The sequence below is a fragment of the Sus scrofa genome, chromosome 9, assembly GCF_054392235.1.
Source record: "Sus scrofa isolate SSC_HxYL_T2T_F1_AM1 chromosome 9, Sscrofa_HxYL_maternal_Yorkshire_Landrace_v2.0, whole genome shotgun sequence".
NCBI lineage: Eukaryota > Metazoa > Chordata > Mammalia > Artiodactyla > Suidae > Sus > Sus scrofa.
The window spans coordinates 60,380,312-60,408,117 of record NC_139391.1 but is presented as its reverse complement, the minus strand read 5'-3'; the positions used below and the strand labels follow the sequence as shown (position 1 = coordinate 60,408,117).

The window sequence follows — 27,806 nt, the reverse complement described above, 5'->3', positions numbered from 1 at the left end:
GGTTGATGCTCCTGTGGATGAGCTAAGGAGGGCTCAGCATGACAAAAGAAATGGAAATAAGTCATCTCGCCTCATCTTGTATCAGGTTATATCCCATAGTCTGGCCAATTGCAGACCTGCTGTTTCATGGCTGTGAGATTCCGAATGGCAGGGATCTTGTCTAAGTGTGTCTAAGTGCCACAAGCACCAAATGCATTCGCTTACCTGGTGCATTGTATTGAGTGGTTCCTATGTGACAAGCTCTAGGCTGGGCCCTGGGAGTGCAGTGCCTGCACAAAAACCTTTAAGGTCCTACTCTCAAGAAGTTCGCAGCCTCAAGGGAGAGACAGACCTGCCTCAAAGACATGTCCACATTGTGGGAAGTCAAGGCTGATGTAAATCTATGGGAGGAGAGGTGTGTGCTGCTATGGTTGTCCAGGGGAAGAGCTTGACTCCCCAGGGAGGCCAGGTCACTTTTCCATGAAAGCAATTGTTGAGCTGAGATCTGAAGGATGAAGAGTGGAAGTGAGGGAAACCCAAGGGGGAGGCATAGGAAGAAGAAGACTCAATAGATCACGCAGAGGCCACGTGGCAGAAAGGACCAGAAGATGTTCTTCTGTTTGGCTGAAGCAGAGAGGAAGGGAGGATGGTGCAAGATGAGGCTAGAGGGCTGGGAAGAGGTCAGAAGATGCCAGCAGCCCTTGAATCTCATGTTAATCATTTTGGCCCTTAGTCTATAAGGGATGAAATGCCACTGATGCAATTAATGTGGTGGGCATAAGGATCAGGACTGACTTTTTTTTTTTTTTGTCTTTTTAGAGCAGCACCCCTGTAGCATATGGAGGTTCTCAGGCTAGGGGTTGAATCGGAGCTGCAGCTGCTGGCCTACTCCACAGCCACAGCAATGGGGGATCCAAGCTGTGTCTGTGCCTACACCACAGCTCACAGCAATGCAGGATCCTTAACCCAGTGAGCGAGGCCAGGGATCAAACCTGCATCCTCATGGATACTAGGCAGATTCGTTTCCACTGAGCCACAACCAGAACTCCAGGACTTACATTTTGGATCTTGTTCTTGTGCATTTACTAGAATGGAGTAGAGGTGGATTAGGTGTAATTTTGCCCTGGAACAAGAACAAAGTTGCTCTGGGAATTCCATCATTCCTTGCAGTCTCATAGTCCCAGTCCTTCCACAGGGTCTAAAGTAGGAGTTACAACTGCATGCTTTACTGCCTCATCCTCAGAGATTGCAAAACATTCTAGGTGTGTTGCCTGCTGGGACCTGCCCTTGGTCATTTGCTCCTGAGAGAAACCAGGCCCTTTACAGAAGTTCTGTTTTTTTTTTTTTTTTTTTTTTTTTTGTCTTTTTGCCATTTCTTGGGCCACTCCCATGGCATATGGAGGTTCCCAGGCTAGGGGTCTAATTGGAGCTGTAGCCACTGGCCTATGCCAGAGCCACAACAACGTGGGATCCGAGCCGCGTCTGCAGCCTACACCACAGCTCATGGCAATGCAGGGTCCTTAACCCATCGATCAAGGCCAGGGACCGAACCCGTAACCTCGTGGTTTCTAGTCAGATTCGTTAACCACTGTGCCACAATGGGAACTCCTTTTTAGAGAAGTTCTGATGTGACTCTCTTGATTTATGGGCATGAAGATGCAGCTATCTCACAAACATCATTGTGATGTCACAAGAGCCTGCATGACCTCCCCTGCAAGCCCACCACCTAGATAAGTCATACTGACTTATGTAGAAAAGTCGAGGGCCTTGGCTCTGGAAGGGACATTGGGGATTGTCTAGACCATCCCTTACATTATGTAGACGAGGACATCGAGGCACAAGTCGCTTATCTAATGTCAAAAAGTCAGATGGTGACCCTTCAGTAACTGGTGTTCACAGCCCAGCTGGTGTCATGTCAGCACAAGAAGGGCTGAGATGATTCTTCTCTCCCCATCGGGCCCCCTGTTGGAAAATAGACCTGTAACCTTGGCCACTGCTCTATTCCCCTCAATCTCTCATATCTTAGTGCACAAGGAGCATCTAAAACAGGCCGGCTCCGCAGTATCTGCTACCCGAGGATGAAGGTGACAGGTCAGAAACAAAAGTGAAGCCTGTCCTTTTCAGAGGCATCCTCTGACTTCGAATGACCTTTTCTCATGAACTGGGAGACCTCTAGAAATCAATTGATCCTTATTATGCAGAAGGATATGCTCAGGGTGGTATGATATCAAATTCCAGATATGTGGCAACCTGACTTGTCTGGTCTATGCACTGCAAGAGGCCTCTTCCTTTGTCATCTCTAGACCATCAAAACCAAAAGAAAACCCACAAAGAAAATGCCTGGGTCTCTATATGAACAATTTGAGGTTAACAGTATACAACACACATCCAAGTATGTCAGGACTGTCCAGTGTGATCATGAGTGGAGGCCCAGCCCTCTCCCTCCCCGACTCCCACAGCCCTGCTCTGCCCTCACAGTGGACCACTGGGGCCCGGGCACCAGCTAGAAAATCGGTTCAGAAGAGCACTAGACCAATGCAAAATAGGAAGGGAGGGTTCAGGTTCAGATCAGATATGAGTGCAGTGCTGACCGCATGGGGGCTGGGCACACAGGGATTTCCCTTCTAGGAAGTCGAGCCTCAGGAAGCCTTTGCTTCTCTGAACAGACCAACCTGGTTCTTCTGGAGAGCTCAGTGCCAAGAGATTTCCCAGCTCCTTGGAGAGGAGAAGGTTGGAAGAGAGAGTGTGGAGATGGAAATAGCCCATCAGCCTCCAGCCTCCAAGGGAAGCTGGAGTTGCCTTGGGAGTCCCCTGGCTTTATCCCAGGGGAGGAGACGCCCAGTCTCATTTGGCACAGGGGTGGATGCCTCTTTGGGTGAAGCCCAGATGGGGAGGGATGGTGAGAGCCACTCTCAGGATTCTGCTCCTTTCCCCAGTGGGGCCTCCCCTCCTTTTGTTTAGGGTGAGGTTTGAGAGTCAGAGGACACTGTCTTACCACTGCCTGCCACAGTGCCCATGAAAATCAGACCCCTCCCCTATTGTAATCCAGACAGGGGCTCAGTTTATCAGCAGCCTCAGAGAAAAGACCCAGCCTGAGAGGAGACAGAGAGTGGGCCCAGGAATCTGAGAAGGGCCTGGAGACCCAGAACCTTGCAAACACATGATCCACATAGGGGTCTCGCTGTCCGTGTCACCTGGCTGCCTTCCGAGTACTTGAAGCCTTGGGTCTGGACTGTAGGCTGGGTCTTAGGAGGAGAGCAGAGCTGACTTGTACCTTAACCATGTATTGGGTCCTCATCTCCTCTGGGGTGTGGGGGCAGGAGGAGCTTCTCTAGCTCTAGAACATTGGTTTTTCATCTGTTTGAAGATCCCATATCAGGAGTTCCTGTTGTGGCTCAGTGGAAACGAATCTGACTAGCATCCAGGAGGATGCAGGTTTGATCCCTGGCCTTGCTCAGTGGGTTAAGGATCCAACATTGCCATGAGCTGTGGTATAGGTCACAGATGTGACTTGGATCTGGTGTCACTGTGGCTATGGTGTAGGCTGGTGGCTAAAGCCATGATTCAACCCCGAGCCTGGGAACCTCCATGTGCAGTGGGTGGGCCTCCCCCCCAAAAAAATCAGATTTTATGCTGCAATTGAGGAGCACAAGCAATGGAAGAGAGTTCAGGAGGGTAGGGGGAAATCAAAGATACGTTATATATTGTTTTCCCCTGTAAAAGCATCCTGTATTCTCAATTCCTCTTTATTTTCCATTCTTCCCGACAACATTTTTCTTCCATTGCTTTTCGATGGCGATGTCTGGGAAAGGAGTGACTGTGGTGGGTTTTTGAGTAAAGAGAAAGACCTGCAGTTTCACTTGTGTTGGCTGGAAGCCTTGGCTACCATGAGCAGATCTCTCACCCAGGCTTGTGTTTGGACTTCATTTTGCTCAAAGAAATGGAGAGGTAAGAAATATCTTTGTTGGAATTCCCATCGTGGCTCAGTGGAAATGAATCTGACTAGTATCCATGAGGACTCAGGTTTGATCCCTGGGCTTGCTTGGTGGGTTGAGGATCCAGTGTTGCTGTGAGCTATGGTGTAGGTCGCAGACGTGGCTTGGATCTGGCGTTGCTGTGGCTGTGGTGTAGGCCCATAGCTGTAGCTCCGATTCAACCCCTAGCTTGGGAACCTCCATATGCCGTGAGTGCAGCCCTAAAAAGACTCCCCCCCCCAAAAAAAAATGAAAGAAAGAAAAGAAAAATGAAACATCTTTGTTATCATCTTAAGATTTCCTGAAGCCCCGCCTTTTGCATTGCACTGCACATTGGGTGGTGGAGGCAGCATGAAGGCCAAGAGCAAAGGTTAGAGCTGGAAGGAGAGTCGGGAAGACAGTGGAGCCGGATTGACTGGAGGCCAAAGCCAGGGAAGGATGAAAGCCAAGCACCAGGCCACCAGGCAAAGAGGGTCCCAGGAGGAAATAGGGGCAAAGGAGGGACCAGCACCCAGAGAAGGGGCAGGGGAGTGGGGTGGTGCCCCAGGGACATGCCTGCCTCAGAGGCTCCGCCTGTACCCTCAGTGCCTATCGCCCACCAGCAAATCCTCTGTGGGAAGAGCCCCACCCAGGGCCCCAGAAGGTGAGCCAAGCCATTTGGGAACATCAGGGACCCAGGAGTGAGCACAGGGCAGCCTGGGAGGTACAGCAACTGCTGGGCTTCCGACCTGTCCTGCCCACACGTCCCTACCCACACCCACCCCTCCTCCTGCTTGGCCTTTCTTGCCCAGACCCCTACAGGTTTGGTTGTAGTTGAGTGGGTGACCATCCATCCCCCATACCCCGAACAAAAGTGGTGTCTTTTGCTTTTGAAGGTTGCCTCTGTTAGAGCAGAAGCAGAAATGTTGCAGGACTCTGCCTTGGAGGGCTGGAGACATGTGTTGCTTCCTCGGTGTCTTCCAACCATGGAATGTTAGAAACAAACAGAAAGGGATGGAACAGCCCTTCTGCCCCCCCTTGTTGGTTTGGTAGCTGCTGCTCAGCTCAGCAGACACCCTGGATTATTCCAGCCCTGAACACCCACGGCCACAGGTATCCCTTTAAAGAGCCGCTGTGGTTCTTCCTTTTTCAGTTTGGCTAGGAAAACCCTACTCCCCAAACGTGCTCCTTCGGAAATACCCACCCTTGCCTGGATGCTCCCCCATGCAGTTCTATCTCCTGGCCATCCCATGGTTCCTTGGACCCTGACGCTGAAGACTGCCCAGCCCTGAGACCACGTGGGCCTCTCAGAGCGCTTCCCACGGCCCGTGTCCTGCAGCTGGCAGTGTCCTGCGTCTGCTGTCCAGGCCTCTGGGCCTCTTGGCAGTGAAGTGGGTGGATTCTGTTCCCACTCCCTGACCCCCACTGCCCCTTAGCAACCAGCGTAGTTCCACTCTCACTTGTTTTATACCATCGCTTCCTACTGTTAAAAATTAAGACCGGAGTTCCCATGGTGGCATAGTGAAATGAATCTGACCAGGAACCATGAGGTTGCAGGTTTGATCCCTGGCCTCGCTCAGTGGGTCAGGGATCCAGCATTGCTGTGAGCTGTGGTGTAGGTTGCAGACGCAGCTTGGATCCAGTGTTGCTGCTGCTGTGTCTAATTGGCTACAGCTCCAATTAGACCCCCAGCCTGGGCGCCTCCATATGCCACAGGTGCAGCCCTAAAAAGACAAAAAAAAAAAAAAAAAAAAAAATTAAGACCTATTGTATAACCAATGGTCTCCAAATTTTGTTTGAAAGCCTGTACCCATGATACATTTATTTATACAGAAATAATCCATATTGCTGTATATATGTGTATATAAATATTTTGCCATATATATATATGTACACATATATAGTGAACAAGAAGGACAAGATAAAATAAATAAAAATGGGAATTCTAATATCTTTCTCTTCTCTCGGTGCGACAGTCAGAGTGTCCCTGGGGGTGGGCACCCCTTGGGGACATGCCACGTCCTTGGGCCTGGAGTTAAGGCAGAAAGGTCAAGCCATTGTTGGCAAGAGGCTTCTTGTGGCTCTGCTCTGGCTGCTTCTCTCTGGGACTTCTTGTGGGATGCGTCCTTGGCCACACATCACTGTGGATGTTGGCACAATGCAGTTGCTATGGCAGACCCCATCTTAGAGCAGCAATAATGTCCTTCAACAGCTCTGTCTTTGTGGTGAAAATGAGTAGCATGTTGATGGGTACAGACCAGTATTATGGATGTTCTTTTGTTTACCAGAAGGGACCATTGAACGGAAATAAATGCAAAACAGTCGTCTTCGGGAGAGAAAAGCTAAAGCCTTCCTTCCCACTGCACGTGGTCCCTCACCCCAGAGCTCTCTCCCTTTGCTCCCTCTGTTCCAGCTCTTTCCCGGGGAACACTTGCCATTATAGACACTGGGGTCCTCACTTTGCTGAGGCATATTGAAAAGCGCCCTTTGCCTTGATGGCACATCCAGCTGGAGTGTTTCATGTAGCTACTGAGACTGTACTAAGGGGATTCACAGAAAGGAGTGAGCTCAGAAACTGGCACTGGGGGGCATCGTCCTGTAGGTTGTCCCGACGGTGGCAACAATCCTGCATTACGGCTGCAGGCAACACTCAATCAAGGCTCTCCACTCTCCCTCCTCCCCTCTCTGAGGCCCTCCTGGCTTGGCACCCATGCTTCCCATGGCTGCTTTCTGCCAGCCACTGAGCCAGGCAGAGGTGCCAGGTCGTACCTGTTCTTGGGAGACATGTCCTCCTTGATGGGCGACTGGGGCTTGAGGCTCCGTGGGGGCCTTGGCACACTCTCCTTAGAAGGACACTGTGTTCCTGCGTCTTCCCAGCCTTTCTGCAGCCTTGCTCCCACTCCCAGGGGCCAGACCACAGCCTCCAGCTCTATCCTCTTCTCCCTGAGGTGTCTCCCTAATCAAAGTCTTGCACATGTAGTCCCACCTGAGTCTAGTCCTTGGAGGATCCAGGCTACAGCCATGCTACTGCGCTGACTGCGGGTAGGCAATCTGAGGCTTGACTCCAACCTCTCCAGCTCCACGGTGCACCAGCCACCCTACTCTGCAGAGCTGAGCCAGGACTCGCTGGAGCCCTGGGAAAGCTGCAGTTTTTAGTACCAGGGGGAACTTGCTCTTGTAGAGTCTCCTGGGCAGAACCCAGGAGCCCCCACCTTTGGAAACCCTCTTTTGACCCCAAATAAATGAAACATTTTTATAACAAGTCCTCCGAGATTTCTCATCAGAAACCAGCCAGGTTTCTGACTTTTTCTCATCTTCCTGCTTTGTTATCTGGAGCACACCCACTGCGTGGCTCATAAACTGGTTTTCTCCTTTGGTGCTGTGTCCATTTTTAATTGCTATGGTTGAGCCATAGCTTCTTGAACTTGATTTCCCTACTGTCCCTCTGGCACTGGCATCCTTGGCACTTGGCAGGTTGTGGGGTCTGCCTGGTATGTTGTGGGATGTCTGACTGCATCTCTGGCCTCTGCCCACTAGATGCCTACAGCCCCTCTCAAGTTGTGACAACCAGAATTGTCTCCAGACATAGATAAATGTCCCCTGGGGGACAAAATTGCTCCCAGTTGAGAATCACTGTTCTCTGGTCTTAAATGGTCAGTACAGTATCCTAGCAACGCCCTAACTTATGTCAGTTGTCTTTCTCACAGCTAATGAAGGACAGCCTTCTCTTCTGACTCCATAGGCCTGCAGCTCTGATCTGTTCTGGTTTTAAGTCTGTGAGAAGCTTCCAATTCTCCGAGTGTTTGTTCCACAAAAAATTCGGTTTATCCAAAACCTGTAAATCAGGCCATCAACTTCTTCACCTGTGCTGGGGGCTCTCTGATGAATACTTTTAGGAGTAGCTAACGAGTGGAATGTAGTTGGTAATATCATTAGGTAGAAAGGTGGGGCTCTTCTCTGGTAGACTATGTCTGGAATAAAACAGATATGAGAAGTCTTACCCATAAGCATGTTATTAGTTTAGCTGGACTGACTCTCTCAGTGAGCATGCAGTTTTTATTAGTCAAACGGTTCCAGCAACTCTTCCTTAGGGCAGACTTAGATTTTGTTCTATTAGCTTGAGGGTAGTCTGGAGTGAGAGCAACAGCCCAGATAAGGTTCTTATGCACAAATACTTAAACCTAAAGCTAAAATGTGATATAAAATTAGTGGGTTATAAGTAGTCGTGTCGACCTACCCACAGTGATGTGTGGTAGAATATTGAGATCAATTAAAAGTACTGAGCCGATGTGAAACAAAAGGCATTTCCTACAAGCAAGAGGTGAGACTGGTCCTCGGTATTAAAAGGACTCTTGATAAAGTGTCTGGGCTGTTTCTTGAGGAAAAGGAAGGCTCACCAGCAGGGCACTCTGGGTCCTGGGTTCAACCACAATCATTTTGGTAACTGGGGTCTCCAGGAGCTCCAGGTGCGAAGGAAGGGAGCCGACAAAAGTGAGCTGGAGCAGACGAGTCAGAAGCCAAATAGGAGGGTTGGATGGGTCCTTCTCTTCAGCCCCTTTGGGGAGTGACCTGCGGGCCAACACATCAGGCCCATGTTCCAGATGTCAGTGTGTTAGGCTCCAAAGCTAAGGAGCAGTCAGATGCTTCCTTGTAAATCACCTCCCTTGCACACTGGCTTCTCATTTCCACACAAGTCTCTATGACCCCCTCTGCTGACAATGCTGGATGCTCTGGTTGTGATCTGTTACCACTGTTCTCAATGGCTTTCTCATGGTCTGACCGGTCTAGGACCTTGCAGTCGTGCTCTCCAGTTCCCTGGCTGTGACAAAACCCTTCACAGCCCTGGAGGGCCCTGGTGTATCAGGACCGACCCTTTGGGACTGAGAATCATATTTCTTTTCTGTATTCAGCTGATCCCACTGGCCTGATTTCTCTGCTGCTGGGTTGTTGACAACAATAATTTTAGAAGCTAAACTGTTAATTTCTGTGATCTAGCTCACTGATTAGGATCTTTTCATGAACCCCATTATAAATGCCAAATTTGGTTTAGGTGAAAGCTGCTTCGTGGTGAAACTCCATATACAACCATTAGTTCTACAAGGTCATGTGTACAGCCGGCGACCAGCAAGCACTCCGTCTCTGCCAGGCCCTGGAGGCTCAGGATGCGAGGTCACCAGGGAAGGGGCAGCTCTGAAAGCATACAGGTGCATCGGTGCTCTCCGAAATCTTTTCCATAAACTGTTTCATGAGAACACAGAGAAGGAAAAACCTACTCTTAAAGTTTCTCCCGGGAGGCTTCCTGGAGGAGGGGACATTAAGGGGGAGCCATCACCTCTAGGAGGCCCATCTGCGTTTCCGGAGGCACAGGACTCTAAGCAAACCTTTAGCAGAGTTCTCCATTTAAGCACTGCTCCGCATGGCCTCAGGGCTTCTCCTGAAGTCAGAGGTGGGACTGCTGTGTCTTATTTAAGAAGTAATGTGGTTTGAGGTAGATTCCCGAAGACTTCAAGAGGAGGCGCCCAGAGCGGACCCCTGCCACTTAAAAGTTCTGTAGATTCTCCATGAGTAAATATCGAGGGGATGTCTCCACAGAGTAAAAACATCCTGGCCAGAAGGTCGGCTGGAGAGGAGGGAGCCTGGGGGCTGACCACCCATACACCCTGGGGCACCTTCCTAACCTCTCTGGGACTTAGACGGGAGCTGCTGACTATAGCATTGGGAGGTTAATTGAACCTGCTCAGAGGAAGCATTAGCAGATTCAAGGCAATCTCAGTATAAACACTGAACGGCCTTGTCACCTCATTGTAGAGAGGGGCCTCGAGCAGGTCAAGGCCCTCCTTACTGGGTGGTGATGGGGTGAGGCCAAAAGAGGACGCCCAGCCAGGCTCCGTCTCTGTGTTCAGAGCCCAGCTCCACTCTGCTGCTGGGTGTGTGCCCAGTTGCCTGCTGACACAGGCAGATGTGGTCTGTGTTGCAAAGCCACGGGGGAGGTGACACTTGACAGGCCTCGCAGTCACCTCTTCTCCTCCCCCTCACCTGTGTGACTGGGGGCTGTGGCCGATTCCTTGCTGGGCCAGAGACAGCAGCACTTACAGCAGCCCTAGACCCCTAGCTGATGGTTGCAGGTTGAACCTGCAAGGAGGAGCGGGCTCAGCCAGAGTCAGGGTGGCTGACGGGCAGGCATCTCTCTCCCTTTCTAAATCTGCCTCATCCACGCCACGTGGGAAACTGGGGGCAGAAATCACTGTGGGGCACTCTGCTAAGTGGATGCAAAGGCTCGGAGAAAGAAGATACCAATGTTTAATGCTCCCGTGGTCTTTGCTACTCAAAGTGAGCTTCCTGGAGCAGCAGTGTAGGAAAGAAGACTCATGCCCTCCCCCTCCTCCCAGGCCTAGCCCACTGCTCTGATCCCAACCAAGGCCCAACCCAGTCTAAGCAGCCTTTCCTGGCTACTTCACGCAATAAGCACCTCGTTTCCTTGGCCTCCCAAGGTGATGATTCTCAACCTTGTTTGCACATTGGAATCACCTTCAGGGTGGGGGTGGGTGGGAAGGTTGCTTTAAATCAACCCAGGGAGTTCCCATCGTGGCTCAGCGGAAGCAAATCTGCCAAGCATCCATGAGGACGAAGGTTCGATCCCTGGCCTCACTCAGTGGGTTAAGGATCCAGCATTGCCGTGAGCTGTGGTTTAGGTTGCAGATGCGGGTGGCTTGGATCTGGTGTTGCTATGGCTGTGGCTGTGGCTGTGGCATCGGCCGGCAGCTATAGTTCCAATTGGACTCCTAGCCTGGGAACCAGGTGCAGGTGTGCCCTAAAAAGAAAAAAAGAAAAAAGCCAACCCAGATCCCTACCCAAGTCCCACTCCCTGAGGCTCTGATGTAATGGGTCAGGGCCCAGCATCAGACATTAGTATTTTGAAAAATCTCCCCTGGTGATCTTAATATTGGCCCTGGCTCATTTGGGATTTTAACGACTCACCCTATCAATGCTGCCGTCTAAAAATGTCTTTCCTTGTCTCTTTCATGAGCGGAAGCTCTTCTCGCAGAGAAATTCTTTTCCAGTTCCCCAAGTGTGAGCACACGTGGTGCCCTGGAAAGGGCAGTAGGAGTCAGGACCCCTGAACTCCGCCTTGCATGGCAGCGCCCAGATGTGTGACCTTGGGTGAGTCACTGGCCTTTTCTCAGCCCCAGATTTCTTCTCCACAAAAGAAAGTGGCACTAGAGCAACCCTAAAGGTGCCTGCTGGTTCTGATGTTTTGAAATTCTAATGAGAACTCAGAAAATGGGATTGATTGCAGCCAGCTCATGGCCTTGAAGCCTGGCGTTTGACCCAGTTTAGAGCATTCTCATCATCCTCCTGCTTCACAGGAGAAGGATGCTGGCGTTTTTCACCTCTGAAGGTGTGTCTTCTCAGCTGGATATTAGGCCTTTTGCGAGGTCATTTTCACCAAGCCTTCTTGTCCACAGCGCTGCTTGGTCTGAATTGCTGCTGGGGAGCCCTCATGCCCTCAGAATGGGCTGGCTTGGCTCTACAATGAGGTCTTTTCTGTCCTGATTCTACCCTAGGGAGCAACCGGAAAAATGGGCACAAGTCAACACCCACAGGTTAAAAAAGCAAAGTGGGAGAAAGGGTGTAGTGCATGGACCAGAGGAATCAGATGCTTGCGGGGTTTGGAAGGAGGAGAGTGGGTGACTCAGGCAGGATGGGAGCTGCAGACCCAAATGGAGAAGGTGGGCGGCCTCCCCAGCCCTACCGGATGCTGCTGGTGGAGACCTGGGCAGAATACAGTTTCCGGCCTCCCACCCCAGCACAATGCACGCAGCAGTACAGCACGTACACTGGCTGAACGATAACCATCTGCTTGGGGCTCCAAGACAGTTTTTCTGCTTATGTCCTTAGGGCAGCGCCTTTAGTTGCCTCTTGCAGCAATTGCTGTCCCTGACTTGCTGGGGAGGGCAGGCCCCACCTCCCTGCATCTTCTGCTGGCCAGTGATTCCTGTTTCCCCACATGGAGCTCCCAGGAGCTCAGCGGAAATAAGACAAAGTATATTGCTAACCCATCCATGCCTTTCCTGAGGGATCACGATGACAGAGTGGGTGGAGGAACAGAAGAAGGGCAAGGACTGAAAGATCGTCTCCTGCCACCAATGGTGCTGGAAGCTCTGGGGATCAGTGAGCTCCTGCGGGGGAAGCCCTCTGAGGCCCTGCCAGTGACCTGTGGGCATTTGGGGGCTCCTCTTAGGTGCCAAGCTATTTGCAGACATTTGAGAATTAACCCTCTTGCAGCTCACCTGGGATTCTTTGCTCTGCTCTTTATTTTATTTTTTAAATGATTTTTATTTTTTCCATTAGAGTTGGTTTATAGTGTTCTATTTTCTACTGTACAGCGAAGCGACTCAGTCACACATATATACATTCTTTTTCTCACATTATCCTCCATCATGCTCCATCACCAGTGACTAGATACAGTTCCCAGTGCTACACAGCAGGATCTCATTGCTTATCCATTCCAAAAGCAATAGTTTGCGTCTATTAACCCCACATTCCCAGTCCATCCTGGGCATCCCTGCCCCTTGGCAACCACGAGTCTGTTCTCCAAGTCCATGAGTCTCTTTTCTGTGGAAAGATTTATTTGTGCCATATATTAGATTCCAAATATAAGTGATTCATATGGTATTTGTCGTTCTCTGCTCTGCTTTTTAAGACTTAGACAAAGTAATTCGGGAATTTGGACTGAACTTAGCATTTGGACATGTGGCTTTTAGTCCCTTTGCTCTGGACTGTGGGAAATTGGATGAGACATTTTCTATCCTGGGGCCTTGGTTTTTTCAGATATTACAAAGAAACAAGGATATCTACCTTTGTCACAATGCAGGACTTTTTTTGTGTGTCCAGGGTGCTGTTGGCAGAGGACAATTTAGAAAACAGAAAGGAACAGCATGCTAACAAGGTATTACTACTCTCTCGTGCTTCCAGTTCAGCTGGTTTGTACTTATTAGAGGCTTCTCATGTTTGGTGAAAACTGTGGCTCTTGTTCTCCAGGGGGAGAAATTGGTGCTAACTTGCAATCAACAGGTAGCAGCCCCCTGAACTGGTGGGGCTCAGTGGGAAAGAGGCCAGGACCAGTGATGTCCGTGGAGAAGCAGGCTGAGGTAGGAATTCAACATAGCCAGTCACGGTTCCTCCAGAGATGGGTTTTGGGTGGCTTTCATGGGGGGGGGATGTTGGGTGGGGACAGCTGTAGCTGGAATTACCATCCTTTTTCAAAGGAGCTAAGGCAAGAATATGTTCTTTTCCTTTTGGAGGCATGGTTCACACCATTGCTTGTTATAGTCAGTGTCCATAAGACTAGGCATCAGGGCAAATGTCCACTGGTGGGAATGAGAAATGCAGTGGATGGATTACATGTGACTGGACCCAGGTTTCTGGGGTCAAGTCTGAGGTGCCAAAGGAAAGTGGGTATGGGTGAAAGAAACAGGGAAGAGTGGGGTCAAAAGGCAGGCTAGGTAAAGCAGCAGAGAGTAAATGGACTGAGGGGTGGGAGGGGAGGTGAGCCCATGCGGGTGGCAGATCTGGGGTAAGTGCTGAGCTCGCATCAAAGATGTAATCAGAAGCCTGTCTCAGGTGTATCCTATACCTGGGCCCTCCGTACCTAAGAGATTCCTCCCCCTACCCTCTGCTCTAGCTCCTCTCTGAAGTACCCAGATAGCAGTACCCGATGCATATTTTCTGAGTTGTTTGGCAGATGCTAAAACCGCCACCAAATGGAAGATATTAACCATCCTGATGACCATGAGCTTGGAGCCTAAGGATCGGTAATGTTAACTGCTGTGACCCTGCCCCATGAGCTCACAATCAGCCACTCAGAGAAATGTGCATGAGCAGATCACGTGTTCCCCCTGACTCCTCCATCCCCACTGCCACGTGCCTCTAAAAATGCCTCCCTGAAACTTATCTGGGAGTTTGGGTGTTTTGAGCACCAGCTGCAGACGCTTGCTTGGCGTCTGCAATAAACACTACACTTTCCTTCATCCAGACCCCATGCCAGTAGATTAGATTTACTGCATGTGGGTTTTTTGCTAGTGTGGTTCAGTGACACTTGTAGAAGCTCTGCCTGTGGTCACCCCTGTTGAGAAAAGTAGGGCTGCCCTGTGAGGGTAACCCATGTCCTTAGTCAGGGGCACTTATCTCTCTGCCCAAAGGGACTTCCTATCTCTTCTCTCCCGGGGACTATCTTTAAGACGACAGTCTCCAATTCAGAAGACCATTTCTTTATTCCTCCTACTTTTTCTTTTTCTTTTTTTGCTTTTTAGGGCCGCACCTGTGGCATATGGAGGTTCCCAGGCTAGGGGTTGAAACAGAGCTATAGCCACCGGCCTACACCACAGCCACAGCAACACCAGATTTGAAGCCATGTCTGCGACCATACCACAGGTTATGGCAACACTGGATTCTTAACCCATCGAGCAATGCCGGGGCTCGAACCTGCATCCTTGTGATTCAGATCCATTTCCACTGAGCTATTATGGGAACTCCGTATTCCTCCTACTTGGAAGTGAAGCTTTTTTTTTGTCGTGCCTGTGGTGTGCAGAAGTTCCAGGGCCAGCCATGACCTGAGCTGCAACAGTGACAACAACAGATCCCTAACCTTCTGAACCACCAGGGAACTCCAGAAGTGAAGCTCTTGATGTACAAGTGTAAAGGATGAGGTCAATTTTTCAGCTTGCTGGAGAAGGGATCTAGGTTAGTGAGGCCAGGCGACAGGGGTGGTGGCTGAGCTGCAGCAGCCTTGGCGCCCACGCCTCGTTCCATCCGTCTCTCCTGCCTCCTTGGGGGTGTCTCAACCTTTCTTAGTCTGTCTCGTGTAAGGTCCCTGTTGGCCACTTTCACTTCTGTATTTTAATGGTTTGGACTAATTTCCACTTTATTTTTGTATTTATTTTAACACAATCACTTATAATGAGGCTAATGACATTTTGTCTCCATGGTGGCGCATTTTAATTTGGTCTTGGAAATGTCAAAGCGATCAGGCAATTTGGTATCTCGGAGACACAAAACGTGGTGGGGACAATGGGCCCTTCTCCATCATTCCATCTCCTTGTTATCTGCTAGCTCCTGGGGCCACCCTGTCCCACTTGGCCAAGTCTCAGCGCTGGCGTGGACAGAGACAGCAGTAAAACATCGCCAAGACAAAAGGCGAGGCTTGCACACACGGTCCCCTTCCAGCATGCACAGTGAGCATGATTAATCAGATTTCTCCCCCGAAGCTGCAATGAGGAAAGCAGGCATCATTTTCCTGGTGGCATTTTTGTGCCAACCCATGTCCTTCCCTCCATCCCAAGGTTTTCCTCTGAGCTGCCCGTAGTCTCCTTTCTCTCTGCGTTCCCGTTCTTTCCTTTAAGGGCTGGCAGCTGTTTCCCATGAAGCAAGTATTTTAGGCCTTGTGGGCCCATGAGGTCTTGATTTCATATTCTTCCTCTTTTTACAGCCCTTTAAAAATGTAAGAAATGTTCTTAGCTTGCAGACCACATGGACTATCCAGCAATGTTGGGTTGGGTTTAGAGAAAGCGTTTAGGGGAATTTAGTTGGAGGCTTGAGCCTTGTTTCCTTTGGTGAGGAAGTCATTGAAGTCTCTGTTCCGTGTGACAGAGCCCCAAATAGCCGGCAGGCTGAGGTTGGGGCTGGTGGCTTCTCTGATGGTTAAATGTCAGAGGTGTCCATGGAGGCTGCTGGCTATGGCTTGTTCTGAAGGTGGGACTCTGGCTTGGTGGGTGTCTCCCAGGCAGCCTGCACTGTCCCATGTTTGTCTGAAAACTGCTACTGTCTGATCTCAATTTGGAGCCCTAATTCCGCCCATCCTGTCCTGCTCCGGAATCTCTCTGCATCTAGTGCCCTCACTCCCAGCCTCCTTGGTACCCTGTTCCATCTGTGGTAGGAAGGAGACGGCCGTTTGTGCAGATGGCATGGTGCTGTCGTTTCCAAGTGAGAGCAACCACATTTGTCTTCTCTTCTGCCCCAAGGCTTGTGCCATGGATGCTCATCTCTGAGATGGAACCTGAGCGTGAAGGGAGGGTCTCACCGTGGCAAAAACTTCGGGGCACTTCAGGGAAACTCCAGCCTAACACAGATGGAGCATGGGGCCCAGGGGTCGACTCTCGCAGACTTCTACTTAGAAGCCACTTTGTCAAATTCTTTGCCAGCTTTCCCATGCAGTGAGGATACTTTATCTCTATAAAGTAGCAATAAGTGGACAGTATAATATATTTCACTTGTAATAAGGTGTTGCCAGTTGCACACACTCTGTAGAGCAATTAGTGTCAAAAGCGCTAAGCAATGGCGGGAACTGCATCTGAGTGTTTACAGATGGGAAGGATTTATAGCTGGGCTTGTGGGAGCTGTGGCCACAGTGTGGGGGCTGGGGAGATGCTGATCAGTTGAGTTTAAATCCACAGCCCTCTCATGTCTCTGAAACTTCTCAAGGCAGGGCGTGGTGGTGCTGTGATGTTCGTTCCTGGGGCTGGGGGAGAGTGATGGTCCACATGGGGCTCCTGGCCCAGGAAAGAAGGTGGGTTTAAGAATCCCAAAGTTCTGACTCGAGTCTGCCTTTTATTGTTTTTTTTTGTTTGTTTGTTTTGTTTTTGTCTTTTTAGGGCCACGTCCGTGGCATTTAGGTTCCCAGGCAGGGGTCCAATCAGAACTGCCGGCCTACGCCAGAGCCACAGCAACATGGGATCTGAGCCGCATCTGCGACCTATACCACAGCTCACGGCAACGCCGGATCCTTAACCCAGTGAGCGAGACCAGGGATCGAACCACGTCCTCATGGATGCTAGTTGGGTTCGTTAACCGCTAAGCCACGAGGGGAACTCCAACTCTGGTTTTAAAGTCGACTCCTACGCACAGTGGAAACTAATCCAAATAAGAACCATGAGGTTGCAGGTTCGATCCCTGGCCTCTCTCAGTGGGTTAAGGATCTGGCATTGCTGTGACCTGTGGTGTAGGTCGTAGATGCAGCTTGGATCCCATGTACTGTGGCTGTGGTGTAGGGCTGCAGCTGTAGCTCTGATTTGACCCCTAGCCTGGGAACCTCCAGATGCCTCAGGTGCAGCCCTAAAAAACAAAAAAATAAAGTTGACTCCTAGGCCAGCATATTTCTATGAAGCTCATTTCTACATCTTTTAAAATGAGATGAAGAAATTATCAGAGAGTTTAGAATATGGAGCCTTTCTGCCTTTCTCCCCACCAAGGGGCCATTCTCTAGTTTGAAAGACAATCAGCAGGACTTACTGCTTTGGCCTGGGCAGCTAGCCGGCCACCCTGTGTCTGTGTGACCTTTTGGCAGGGTGGGAGCATGGTTTCCCGCTCTTGATAGGATAGGAAACAGAAGAGAAAAAAGTGAAAGAAAACCACAAGTCAGCTGTTGCATCAAGGTTCAAACCTAGTAAGTCTCCAGTCTGGGGAGGGTGAGTTTCCTCCCACTTTTTATTTCATTGTGTAATTGATTCCACAGGCTTCAAGCGGGGGCGGGATCTGGAGGAGGGTCCCCTGCAGGCACTGGCGTGGAGAACGGTGATGATGGTGAGAAGCAGGGCAGCTGGGCCTCCAGGACAGGTGAGAAAAGCTGGCTTGTGCGGGAAGCGGGCAGGAAGCACAGCGGTGGATGGGCTGAGAGGGTCTCAGGGCAAAAGTGGGGTGGAGTGTGGTCCAGCAGCTGGCTTCCCAAGGTCCCGTGCCCGGCCTGGGAGCTTGCGTGACAGCTGGACAGGGTGTGAGTGCTTCCAGCCTGTCTTAGTCTGGACCTGGCAGGAGGTTTGAGGCTCTGCTCCTGCTGTCCCTTTTAGTCCTGGGGCTGGGGGTGCCATGGCCAATAACCCCCCAGTAGTTCCCCTCTAGAGGACAGGTGGGGGAAGGGTAGTCTCACTGGGTCACTGGTCCCAGGTAATCCCACAGGAATGAATGTCTTTTTCTTAAATAACAAGACTGGCTTGATGGAAGGTGGAACACCTTGTTTAAAACATCATTTCATTGAAGTTTTACAGGGGACTGTATGCCGATATAAAAAGGTCATGAAACTAATTAAATCACCACAAAATGATAAACCAGCCCGAGATACTTAATTTTGACAATGTTACTGGGCCCTGGCATGTGTGTGGATGTCCCAGACCTTGGGGCACGAGGTGGTGGCGGGGCAGGGGTGACTCCAAAGAAATCAGCAGGAAGCCAACGCACTCCCCCCCCCGACGCTGTGCATAGTTGCTGTGGCCACAGGGTGCCCTTGGGAGCCAGGTGGGGGCATCTGGGGCTTTTCTCTATGTTGTGTCTTTGGACCCAAGCCCCGACCACCGGCAAGGGTCTCCCTGCAGAATATGTGGGCTCCTGGGTGCTCTGCCAGGTTTAATGTCTACTGGGCTCAGACCGGGGTCCACAGGCCTGCAAGGACTGTCCCAGCTCCAGGTACCTCCCAGGCCCGGCTATGCCTCTGGGGGCCCCCAGGTGGCGCGTGTCTGAAGCTGCCTCCTCATTGCCTGCCTGTCGCCACCCCCCCTCCCCCCCACCTCAGACTCCTCTCTTCTCTCCAACCTTCCTTCTCAGTTCAGTTAAGTCCCCGTCTCTGGGTTTGTTCTCAAAATTCGAAGGTTTCTATTTTCGCACCTCGGTAATTGGTGCTATCTGTTGAAAGTAACTCTGGAACTCCAGCCTGCTGGGGTCAGGAGGAGCGGAATTGAATTAAAGGGCTAGAAATTGGCTGGAAGCAGGAGGAGGACTCAAGCAGTGTGATTTCTCCTCCAGGTGGCCAGCAGCCTCTGAGCCTTTGGAGCTGGCCGTGAGCTCTGTTCCCCACCTGGATGGGAGCCCCAAGGCGGAGGGGATGGGAGGAGTGAGGGTCCCTGCCTGGCCCTCTTTCCCCCAGCTCAAGGAGTGGCACTGAGGACCCAGGACATACCTAGAAAAAGCATTATGTCCGTGAAATGACATTGGCATGATTAAATACGCAAAGCACCCCCTGTTAGTAACTTTAAGGCTGGGAGGGAGACTGACAGGAGCAAGGGGTCTCCTGGAGCCAGTGGCTGATCCATCCACCACTCATGCCAGAGTGGTGGTCCCAGCCCCACCGGCCAGGCTAGGCCAGGTGAGGCGAGGCAGGTGTGGCCCCTGACGCATGTTCATGGATGCTATCTGCTGGCGCCCTCTTGAGAGGGAGAAGTGGCTTTTGCTTCTTCTCCTTTGATGTTACAAATTCATCCTGAGTGTAAAAATATATTTTCTGCTGGCGTTGATCATCTATTTCTGATCTCCTGGAAGATTTTTCAATTATTGGAAATAACTCTTCTACCCAGGTGGCAGGTGGGCCGCCCTTGGTCAAGGCTGAGATATTTGTTCTCACCCCTATCCAGCAGCGGGTCTGCCTCCAGGATAGGGATGAACTTTGGGTGTGAGTCTCAAAGAATTTCAAAGGACAAACAAAAGTACTTCCCTAGGGGGTAGGAAAAGGTCAAAATAATGAACTTCTCCTGTGGCCAAAGGGTTCCTGCGTCTCATTCCTGCACATGGGGTAGCGTAGGGGTGGGGGACCATTAAAACACATTCTGATTAGGACTGTGTCACGTGGTAGAATATTTCTATCCAAATATTCAGGAGAAAACATGAAAAAGTAGAAGCTATTTTTCCTTACCATTTGGAATGCTGCCCCTCCCTGTGGTGGTTCCAGAAGCTTCCCCTCACTCCCCACTTTCCACGAAGGTTGCTGTGCTTCCAACTTTGTAAAAAGGTTGATGTCAGGAGGGGGCTGGGCTGCTCGTCCTTCAGTGACTGGAGAGCAGGGTGGTCACCTTTTCCTGATTGGAATTCGTGGGTACGGACTAGTGACAGAAGTTCTTACATGGGTGTTCCCTTTGTGGCTCGGGGTTAATGAACCCAACAAGGATCCATGAGGATGTGGGTTCGATCCCTGGCTTTGCTCAGTGGGATCTGGCGTTGCCATGAGCTGTGGTGTAGATTCCAGATGCGGCTCAGATCTGGTGTGGCTGTGGCTGTGGCATAGGCCAATGGCTGAAGGTCTGATTCGACCCCTAGCCTGGGAACCTCCATATGCTGCAGGTGTGGCCCTAAAAAGCAAAAAAAAAAAAGCGAAAAAGCAGCTCCTTACGTTTAAAGCTATAGCAAGGCCATGCTCCCTCCTGCATTTTTCTATAGGTTTAATTTTGAACATGTACCCCCCCGCCCCCTTTTGCATTTCTCCTTGGAACCCTCACTAGTTACTTCTCCTTTATATCAAGTGGGTTCATATTCTCCATCCACCTGGCCTCTGAGATTTGCTCCCCCTGGTCTCTGGTCTTGTCAGCATCAGTGCCCCAGTGGGGCGGGAAAAGGAGCGAGGTCCCCGGGGCCCAGACCGCAGAGGGGAAGGCTGCGGAGTAGGGCCTGTGCCTTGTGTTCTTGGCATGGCTCCGGTCCTGATTCTGATTCTCTTGACCTGTGTGCGTTTCCCTGCCGGGTCTCTCTCCTTTTCTGTCTTTCTCTCTCAGCACTTCTGCATTTGGCTCTGGAGTTGCCTCTACTGAGTCTAGACGCAGTGCAGGGAGGGTTTGGGGACTTCTCCCACGTTTTGGTCTCCAGCCCCAGAGAGTGCAGGGGAGCCAGATGGGAGACTGAGGAGCCTCGAGACCCCCTGATTCTTGGCCGGACCCTCCTTGAGCTCCAGGGCCTGCTCAGAGCTGCCTGGAAGGATGGAGGGCGGTCGGCCCTCCCCTGTGGCTCGGCTCTAAGTGTGTACAACTGCGGCTGGTGTTCTTCTTTAAATTGACAAAGGCAGAGGCCAGCCAGCAGGAGCCCTCTGACCCCGGAGCCCGGGTCTGTGGAGACAACAGGCCAAGCACAGCTTGTCTCTGGATGTACTAGCATGGGGAGATGCCGGTTAATTTCTTAAGACTCAGAGGTGACCCAGGTTTAATAAAGAGGATTAATGGATTTGAGCTCAAGGTCCTGGCTGTTCTGGGCAGATAGCCTCTTCCTCTAAGAGCGGAGCAGGCTCCTGCTCAGCGCCTTCTCCTGGGAAAACAGGCCTTAAAGGGGCCTCCTCCGTCACTCCCCAATAAGCCGCTGGAGGTGGCCCTGTGCCCTTCAGCAGCCACAGGCACAAGGGACTCCTAGTGACAAGAACAGCAGCGGAGGACACTGTTCTGCTAGTGGCAACTACCACACTTTCTGAAAAGCATTTTGGCCACAGGCATCCAAATCTTTACAAATCTCATGTATCCCCTTCACATAGGAGCCTACTTTCATGACTTAATCTCACAGAATAATTAAGGATACCTACAAAGCTGTCCACCAAAGAGATACTTGGCACCCATTTTTTAAAAGCGTGTAGCAACAAAGACTTATTTAACTGTGTTACACTACATACATGCCACAGAATAATGGTGGTTAAGATGTTATAGACACATTTTGATCTCTCTATTCAAAGGGCCCCATGTTAGTATGCCATTAAGAAAAAAAAGGTGGGGGAGGGAGTTCCCTGTGTAGCTCACCGGTTAAGGAACCAGACTAGGATCCATCAGGATGTGGGTTCAATCTCTGACTTTGCTCAGTGGGTTAAGGATCTGGCATTGCTGTAGGTCACAGATGCACCTGGGATCCCTCATTGCTGTGGTTGTGCATGAGCTGGCGTCTGTGGCTCTGATTCAACCCCTAGTCTAGGAACTTCCATATGCCTCAGATGCGACCCCCAAAGGAAAGAAAAAAAAAAAAAGCTTTCTGAGCCGAAGCTTTTTACCAATGACTTTGGCCCCATCTTCGGGATGTTGAGTTTATTCCTCTTTGCTTTTATATGCTAGCTGTTATCCACGTAAAGAAAGGGTGAAAAGCTGACTTGGACTGAGAGTTTGTCTCCTAAGGGGCCCGATTCTAAAAGGAAGGAGGAAAAAGGCAGCATGCACCGTGCAAAGCAGGCCTTCAGTACGCATTTGTGAAGTGGAGCCTCTCCCAGAGGGTCCCAGCCAGCCCGGTGTCTGCAGCTCAGCGGGTGGGGGACCCAGGCTGATGGCCAGCCGGGCACCTGCTCTGTGGTCCCCACCTCTTCCCTCACATTAACTGATTCTAAGTTTGGCCCGGCTGCGTTCTGTCTGAGGACAGAACAGATCATGAGGTCCACCTGATCTAAAAATCAGCCCATCGGAGATGGTGTGGGTTTCCCGAGTGTTGGAATTAAGTACATGGTTAAATCCTGTGTGTGATTCTAGCGCATTGTTTCCTGTACTTGTCTCTGTGTCTGCTCTTCCCCAGGCTGAGTTTTAATCAAAATGCAGATCTCCCCATGGGATCCCGGGGTAGGAGGTGCGATAAGTGAGAGGTACACTCTTCTGCAGTTTCTGTGTTTCCTAATCCGAGTTCCTGATCCTTTTATTTTCCTGGCCCCATCTTCTCCTGTATCTGTTCTGCTAATTGAATTGCAAGCACTCATTGCTTCCCGCCTTTTAAACTCCATCACCTGTTTCTTGATGTATTGGGAGCAATGCACGCTCTATGCCACTGTGGCCAGAGGTCCCATCTCCAGAAGGGATGATGTTAGAGCTGGCCGTGCTGGGCTGTGTTCTGTCCCTGCTGGTTTTCTGGGTTCCCTGCCTGGCTCATGGGCACTTGTCTGTGCCCCGCCTCGTCCAATCTTTCCTAAGCACCTTCTTGAAGTACAAAGCAGGGATTCCTGGGCAGGGGTTCACACACGGGATGGTGGAGATTCTGATTGGCAGGAACTAAGATAGTAGGTATCTTCCCAGCTCGTTCCCTTCCCTCGAGGTCCATTTCAGTGATTTCTGTCAAATGAGTTGTATCTCTCTCCTCACCTTGTGGGTAGTGATGCCTTCCAAAAATAAGTGGAAAGAGGCACTTTTTAAGACTGATGCTGAGGGTGAGGTGGTCATGTGGCCAGGGTGGGGGTGACACCAGCAAACTCCAGACAGGTGGCAGATTACCCATGGGCTGCCTTCCGCCGCACCTCTGCTGTTTCCTGTTCTCCACCCCTCCCGGACTCAGTTGTCATCCCGAATAACACCCATCACTGCCCACCCCTCATCATGTTCAGTGGCTCAACTTCCTTATAGAATTGCACACCTCTGGCCCTTCAATTGCTCCCTTATTCAATGGACACTCAGTGAGCACCTGCTTGCTCCACGTCGGGCGCTGTTCCTAGGCACCTTGCTCCGTGTTGGGCGCTGCTCCTTGGCACTCAGCGATAGACAAACTCCTGTCCTCATGGTGCTTGCTTTCTAGGGAAAAGAAACAATACGAGTAAACATGACACTGCACGCTGTCCGCGAGGGGGAAACAAAGTCAAGGGGGTGTAGAGTAACTCAAGATAGTCTTTTAACAAAGATCTAAATAAAGCGGGTGAGACCTGGGAAGAAGCCTGCCTGCTGAGTGTGGGCACACATCTGGGAGAGATGAAGGTGGCCTGGATGGTCAGAAAGAAGCAAGAAAGCCTGCATAGATGCTGGCTTCTATTCTGGTTGAGAGGAGAAACATCTGAGATGGGACCCATTGGAAGCTTTTCTGCAGAGAGGGGTCTGGCTGATCCGGCTGTCAGTGTGGAGAAGAGATGGTGGTCTGGAAGCACCCCCAGCCTTTCTGGGCATTTTCTCTTGGCTTCAGCTGCCCTCTGGAGCCTTGTTCTCTTTCACTGATCCTGCTGACACCCTACCCCCAACCCTGCCTCATCAGTTCCTTTCTCAATTGATGTCTCCTAGGTGCGGAAGATAGATTTTTAGGGACGGGAGGTGTGGAAGATAGATGTTTAGGAATACAAAGTATTCAAGTTTATTCAGGTTTATTGGGATATAAACACAACAAGAGTATAACACTGAAGCAGATTCTTTGGCATATTCTCGTGATTCAGGGCTGGGCCTGGATGGAGACCCTAGTGATGGGTGCTGAGAGTCACGACCCCATGTCATTTCATGTCCACTCTCGCCCTTGGAACTTCTGCTTGTTTAGGTCCTTGGCACCAGCTTTCTGAAGGAGAATAAACAAACCCTTATTCATAATCTCCAGCACTTGGAGGCAACCAGGATGTCTCTCAGTCGGTGAATGAATAAACAAACTGTGGTCCACCCAGACAATGAAATGTTATTCAGGGCAAAAAAGAAATGAGCTATTGAGCTATGGAAAGACATGGAAAAAAAACATAAATGCATATTACTCAGTGAAAGAAGTCAATCTGAAAAGGCCAAATACTGTGTGATTCCAACTGTATCACATGCTGGAAGAGGCAAAACTATAGAGACAATGAAAGGATCAGTGTTGCCAGCGGCTGGGTAGGAGGGATGGATGAATAGGCAGAGCACAGACGGTTTTTAGGGCAGTGTAAATACTGATATTATAATGATGGACACTCTTCCTTATACGCTTACAGACCCACAATGTGCAGCAGCAGGAGTGAACGCTAATGGAAACTGTGGACTTTGGGTGATTATGAAGTGTCCATGCAGCTTCAGCTGTGACCTGTACTGCTGGGGGGTATTGATAATGGGGGAGACTGTGACTGTGTACGGATAGAGGTTTTGGGGTAAATTTTTGTGCCTTCCTTTCGATTTTGCTGTGAACATAAAACTTTTCTTAAAAAGAAGTCTTAAAAGTAATCCCTGATTAGTAGCATTTGCTGATTCTAGGGTATAAACTCTTCATCCGTGGCTGATTTCCAGCTACCCATGTATGTGATGTAAAGAGCCTGAATCCTCACTGATGACATGCTGCTCTGCTGGCTGCTGATTTCCCATGCACGTGCCTTTGTTTCTAGACTCACTTGGACACCATTGATCTGTTTGTCTGTCTTATGACTGAACGGTAGTACTTTCAATTATCGTGGCTTGGTTAGCTTAATAAATGTTCCTCCAAACTAATTTCTTATTGATTAGTCAAGCACCAGCCTCCCTGGGACTTCGCCTGAGGTTACTTTAAGTTTATAGACACACGGACTCCGAGCATCTCTGCAACATTGCAGCTCCCCGGTAAGACCACATATCCATTTGATAAATACGTATTTAGAATCTTATGTACCAGAAACTCTTCTTGGCTCTGTGGTGGGCAAGCTTGCTAAAGTTCCTGCTCTTACAAAAACTTACCTCTTGGAGGAGGGAGGGAAGGTTGGTGATGAGCAGGTGGACAAAAGAAGCATGCAAAGCCCCTTTCAAATGGCATACGTATTATGAAGGATCATCCAAGGGACCACACCTGAAGGGGAGTCTACTTTGGGCTGTGTACTCAGGGATCCTCTCTGAGGGAGTGACATTTTCGTGGAGGCCTGATCACCAGGAGACAGCTGGAGAAAAATCTGGGAAGAACACTCCAGAGAGAAGAGCCAGTCAAAGGCCCTTGGTGGTCAGAAACCACTTCATCAGCTTTAGGAGATGAAAAAAGACCAGGTGGGAGGTGGGGTTGAGGAGAGGGAACCTGGGGCAACAGGAGGTCTTTCCCAAGTGGTCAGAGATGTAGGTGAAGATTCACTCATTCACTTATGTAGGATCTTCAGGGCTTTGGTAAAAGGTTTGGCTATTATTCTGAATACAATAGATGTCCTTTGGAGTGATGTGCATAAAGGGGAATGATTTGATTTACAATTTACCAGCACATTCTATTTTCCGTAACAAGAATAGATTAAATGTGTGTTGGGAGAGGGAAAATGGACAATTTAGGAAACTGTTGCTGTAGTTGGGATGAAAGGCAAGGGGGCTCTGGATCTTGGCAGTAACCCTGGAGCTGAGAGCTGCTACTGGGTTTTGTGTATATTTTGGAAGTGGGGCTGGAGGGCCTGCCATTGCACTGGTTGTGTGGAGTGAAGTTGCTGAGAATGTGTAGGCTGCAGAGACTGCAGGTTTGAGATGCTCATTGAATGGTAACATTGGAAAGAGGCAGAGCCCATGGGCCTACCTGGAGGCCTTGTGGACTCTGCATTTACTCTGAAAAATCATCCAAATAGAGCTGTTGGGGGGAGGTTGGAGGTATGGGCCCTGAGCTCTGGGGAGCATTCTGCCAGCAGTCGATGTGAGAATTCTCAGTGTGAAGACACATCAAGAGAGGAAGAAAAGCCCTGATGGTGCAGTTATGAGCAAGACAAAGAAGTTTTTGGGGAAGAGGTAATTATTGTCTCAAATGTTGATGGTCAAGCTTGATGAAGGCCAGTGAGCAGATGGTTCGGACCTTAGGAACTGGTCGTTGATAACTGTTATCTGGAGTAATTAAAATGGAGTGGTGAGTTCAGATGCCTGACTGTAGTTGAAGGAAGAATGGGGCATGAAGAAATTGAAATATAGTCAATGTTCACCATTTGCAGTGGTTTAATTCTGCAAAATCACTACGAAAGCTACATTAGTGACCATGGAACCATTGCTCCCAGGGCTAAGAGAGGGAATATTCCTGTGAGCCTCTGATTACAACCTTCCATCAACTGATCAATATGTAGAATTCCATGCATTTCTGTTTAAAGGCCCTTGGTTTAATACATACTATTGATTCATTACTACTGAACTTATGACCAGAACCTTACAGTTTATACCTGAACAAAGCTTACCTAATGTATTCTCTCCAATATCATACATCTCAGCTTTCTTGTTCTTAGAGATAGTAGAAGGAGCTTCATTCAGTACTATGCTTGGGGGCTATTTTAAACAGTGAAACGACCAACAAAAAGCATGGAAATGGGGAAAATGTGGTGCTAAATAGACAGAAAAAGACTCTTGCTTAGAGTGTGATCACTGAGAAACAATGGCGTGTGTGTGTCAGGGCAAATCAAGTCTTGTGCTGTTCAGCACGTTCACCCATAACTGCAAACATACCCCAAGTGTTGATTTGGGGGTTGCAGATAGATTTGGGGGAGAAGGCATATTTGCATTCATGGGATCTGTGAATAATGAGAGTTGACTCTGTTAACCATAGGCAATCCCTTGGAGATATTTTTCCGTGAGGTTTGGTGTGGTAATGGAATTCTTATTTTGCTTTTAAAAACATGGGTGATGCTATAGTGTGTTGTGTAGGATGAGAAGACTGACCCAGTACAGAGAGTAACTTGATGACATCCACTGACCAGGAAGATCTTCAGTACAGTGAGAAGAGGGAGGAATCCAAATCCTTGTGGGAGGAGGCTTTGATCAGAGCAAATCTATCTCTCAGGGCTGTTCTTAATGTCTTCTTGTAACTCTTTATAGTTTTATTCATGTGGTTTGTATTTCTTATTAAATTAATTCCCAGACATGCTACAGTTTTTGATGTTTTGATTGGGTTTTCCTTATAAATGGACTTTACAACTACTTATGGCTGGTATAAAGGAAATCGACTGTTTTTTAGTATATTTTATATCTAGTCACGTTTTCAACGCTTAGCAAGTTTTAATATTTTTACTTGCATTTCTAGGAAAATAATTACATTGTTTTAGATAATAATACATTTATCTCCCCCCCCCCATGTTTATTTAAAATCTCTGGATGGATACTGCATTTTCGTAATTTTATAGAATTGCCTTTTATATTTCAAAATTTAATATGAGCTTTGCTGCTAGTTCTGCTTTTATAACTTTAAGCTTTAGGATGTTTCCTTTTTTCCTATTTTGTCTAAAATTTTCATTCTTTTCAGTATGAATGATTGTTAATTTTAACAGAAGCTCATTTGGCATCTAACAGTGTGATTACATGATTCTTTCCCCCTCTATATTTTAATGTAATGACTTATTGTTCTTCTGTAGTTGAAATCTGGAATGCCTGGCATGAACTCTCCTTGGATTTGGTGCAATTTCAAATATGCTACTGGATTTTATTTTACTATTTTACATCACATTATTTAGTGAAATTTATCTGAAATTATTTTGTTTTCTCTAGCTGGCTTTTGCAGCAA

General features: G+C 49.4%; 1 protein-coding gene and 1 long non-coding RNA gene across 3 annotated transcripts in view; both read left to right on the top strand.

Moving 5' to 3' along the window:
• Window positions 1-27,806, top strand: part of OPCML (opioid binding protein/cell adhesion molecule like) — a 1,104,108-nt gene that overhangs the window by 8,047 nt on the left and 1,068,255 nt on the right.
• LOC110262225 (uncharacterized) lies at window positions 15,455-27,177 on the top strand. 2 transcript variants are annotated; one of them, XR_014815604.1, is made up of 4 exons: window positions 15,455-15,683; window positions 16,417-16,497; window positions 17,443-17,543; window positions 24,337-27,177. It is a non-coding gene; the product is annotated as an uncharacterized LOC110262225 (long non-coding RNA). The 2 variants fall into 2 exon arrangements; XR_002347020.2 differs by lacking the exon at window positions 15,455-15,683 and having other exon boundaries at window positions 16,400-16,497.